This window comes from Triticum aestivum, chromosome 4A, assembly GCF_018294505.1.
Source record: "Triticum aestivum cultivar Chinese Spring chromosome 4A, IWGSC CS RefSeq v2.1, whole genome shotgun sequence".
In the NCBI taxonomy this organism is placed as follows: Eukaryota; Viridiplantae; Streptophyta; class Magnoliopsida; order Poales; family Poaceae; genus Triticum; species Triticum aestivum.
The window spans coordinates 24,675,613-24,678,551 of record NC_057803.1 but is presented as its reverse complement, the minus strand read 5'-3'; the positions used below and the strand labels follow the sequence as shown (position 1 = coordinate 24,678,551).

The following is a 2,939-nucleotide window of genomic DNA, read 5'->3' as shown; positions in this document are numbered from 1 at the left end:
TCCAGAAATCCTCCCGTCATGGCTCGGCTCTCAGTGCTGCGGCGGTAGTGGATCCCGGTGATTCCTGCCTTTTTTTCACACATGCTGTTTGGACAGAGGCAAGCTGGGCTCGGGACGGTGTGGCTATGGTGGCCAGGGCCATGGTGGTGGTGGTCATGGTGGTGGTGGTCGCACATTTCATTGTTGTCGTGGGGCTGTGTGACGCGATTGCCGGGAATGTGTGGTGATGATCGACGGGGGACGCGGTGGTGGTCCAACGCACCCCCCCTCCCCCCGGGAAACAAGTCAGGCTTATATGTTGCACATCAGTTTTTGTTTTGCTTTTTTCTTGAAACAGGTTTTCGCCCCCGTTTTATATATAAAGCAACAACCGAACTACCGAAAAAGTACACGGGCGAATGATACAAGGTGGTGAGGTATCCCCCTTACAAGTCGAACCTGAGATAGCCGACACATGCATAACACACACGACTGTGCTACTAGCTACGGGGACCGGAAGCACTAAGCACCCCCACACTATGACCTAGCACACCTAAGCTTCACGACAACTCCTCTAAGAAGGAGAACGGCGCAGAGCGTGGCCATAGCCGAGTCCATACCGAACAAAGGTCTTCACTCGGAAGACCAGGCACAGAAAAAAGAACCACAACAACGTCTTCAAAAAGAGCGCCCCATCCTCGGGTGTCACCGTGAACGCCACTACCCCGCCCCACCGAAGAGCGGGCACGTCTGAGCTCCCGGTCACCACCCCTCCCGTTGCCCATACAACCCTAGTGACATGGCTTATACTCCCTCTGTAAATTAATATAAGAGCGTTTAGATTACTATTTTAGTATTCTAAACACTCTTATATTAGTTTACGGAAGGAGTACTATATAGTACTCCAATACAACCCGTACCAGTAAGCTTAAGCACCCACGGATCGCGTGGGCCCGGCCGCTGGAAAACTTGAAATCCAGGCGCAACGCGCAAGCTTAAGCACCCACGGATCCAGCAATGGCGCCAGCACCACAGCAAGAAGCTTCTCCGAAGCTCAGGGTACTGGAGAGCGCCGTCGTAGCGCCCTGGCCGATCCCTCCGGTGCCGGAGACCTCCCTCCCGCTCACCTTCTTCGATGTCTTTTGGCTCAACTTCCCGCCGGTGGAGCGCGTCTTTTTCTACCACCTCGTCCCCGGCCCCGGCGCCGCCACCATCCTCTCCAACCTCAAGACCTCACTCTCCCAAGCCCTCCGCGCCTTCTACCCGCTCGCCGGCCGCCTGCGCCTCAGGCCCGGCACCACCGACCGCCACGAGCTCCACTACCAGCCCGGCGACGGCGTCACCTTCACCGTCGCCATGTACGACCTCGACGTCGACGAGCTGGCCCTGGACGGGCCGAGGGAGGTCGCCAAGATCGCACAGCTCGTGCCGCCTCTCCCGGACGGCGGCGCGGTGCTCGCCCTGCAAGCCACCGTGCTGCGCGGCGGCCGCGGCCTCTCCGTCGGCATGGCCCTGCATCACGCCGCCTGCGACGGGGCGTGCTCCACGCGTTTCCTCCACACCGGGGCGGCGGCCAGCTCCGGCGCCGTCGCGCCGGCGCCCCCAGTCATCGACAGAACTCTCGTCAAGGACCCAAGCGGTCTTTGCGACGCCTTCATTAGAGCCATGGCGAGCACCGAGAAGAAGAATGACGTCAAGATGGCCGGCGATAAGCTCCTTCACCACCTTCACTCTGTCCATGGAAAACATACAGCGCATCAAGGACGTCGTGCGGCTCGCCGCGGCTGGGAAGGGGGGGCGCGCCGCCGCGATGCTCCTCACTGGTTGCCACCTTCGGCTTCATCTGGTCATGCCACCAGCGCGCTAAACACGACGACGCAGCAAGTAACGGCGGCGGCGGCGGCTCGACCTACTTCATCTTCCCCGTCGACCACCGCTCGCGGATGGAGCCTGATCCCATTCCAGACGAGTACCTCGGCAACTGCGTCGGCGCCGCCCTGAACGCCGCGCCCAAGGACCGGCTCGCCACGGCCGGCGCGGTTGGCCTCTTCACCGCGTGCACGGCGGTGGCTGCGGCGATCGAGCAGGCGGTGCGCGTCGGCAGCATTCGGTCACCGGAGCTGTGGTGGGAGCGGGTAAGGGAGGCCATATTATCCGGCGACGGCGTGCTGGCCGTGGCAGGGTCGCCCAGGTTCCGGGTCTACGGCGTCGACTTTGGGTTTGGGCAGCCGGCCAAAGTGGAGATCGTATCCGTGGCGAGGACTGGCGCCATGGCGGTGGCGGAGAGCCGCCGGAGCAGCGGCGGCATTGAGGTGGGCATCTCCCTGCCATCGGATGCCACGCGGAGGTTCCAATGCTGCTTCCACGATGCCATCGCGTGGCTGCAGTGCACCACACCATTAAACAAGTAGAGTGGTCGATTAATGCATACTTCGATGCCTATGGGTGCACGTGATGGAGTGGACTGGTCACTGGAGCGCACATGCAGCAGCATCAACACGCCCATACCGTATCTACACACTGTTTTGTAAGAGCATCTCCAGCCGTTAGGAGGCGCTAAAAATCGCACCATGGAGACGTATCGGCGAAAATCACGTGTTGGGGGCATAATGCTTTTCAGTCACGGGACCATGATTTATTTAAAAATCACAAACTAGGCGCAAATTCATCCAAACTTTAATAAGTTCATACATATTTAAAACATTTTACAAAAAAAAACGCTACTAGGTCCGCTGTCGTCCTCGCTACTCCTCGCAGCCTGACGCCCTTGAAGCTCTACATGCCGAAGAGCATGTAGAACTGTGTGTAGTCGCCGCCGCCGCCGCCGTCGTCGCCTCCTCCGCGGCCGCCGTCCCTGCTGCACCCCTCCCCAGGTTGGCGCAGCGGGTTGGACGGTCCGTGGGCATCCTCATCCTTGTCGCCGTCGAGGATCACCACGCCGTGCTTGTCCTCGTGCCCAC

At 60.1% G+C, this 2,939-nt stretch overlaps 1 pseudogene; it reads left to right on the top strand.

Annotated features, from left to right (window-relative positions):
* Window positions 1-941: 941 nt before the first annotated feature.
* On the top strand, window positions 942-2,390 carry LOC123081621 (malonyl-CoA:anthocyanidin 5-O-glucoside-6''-O-malonyltransferase-like; annotated as a pseudogene).
* Window positions 2,391-2,939: the final 549 nt, after the last annotated feature.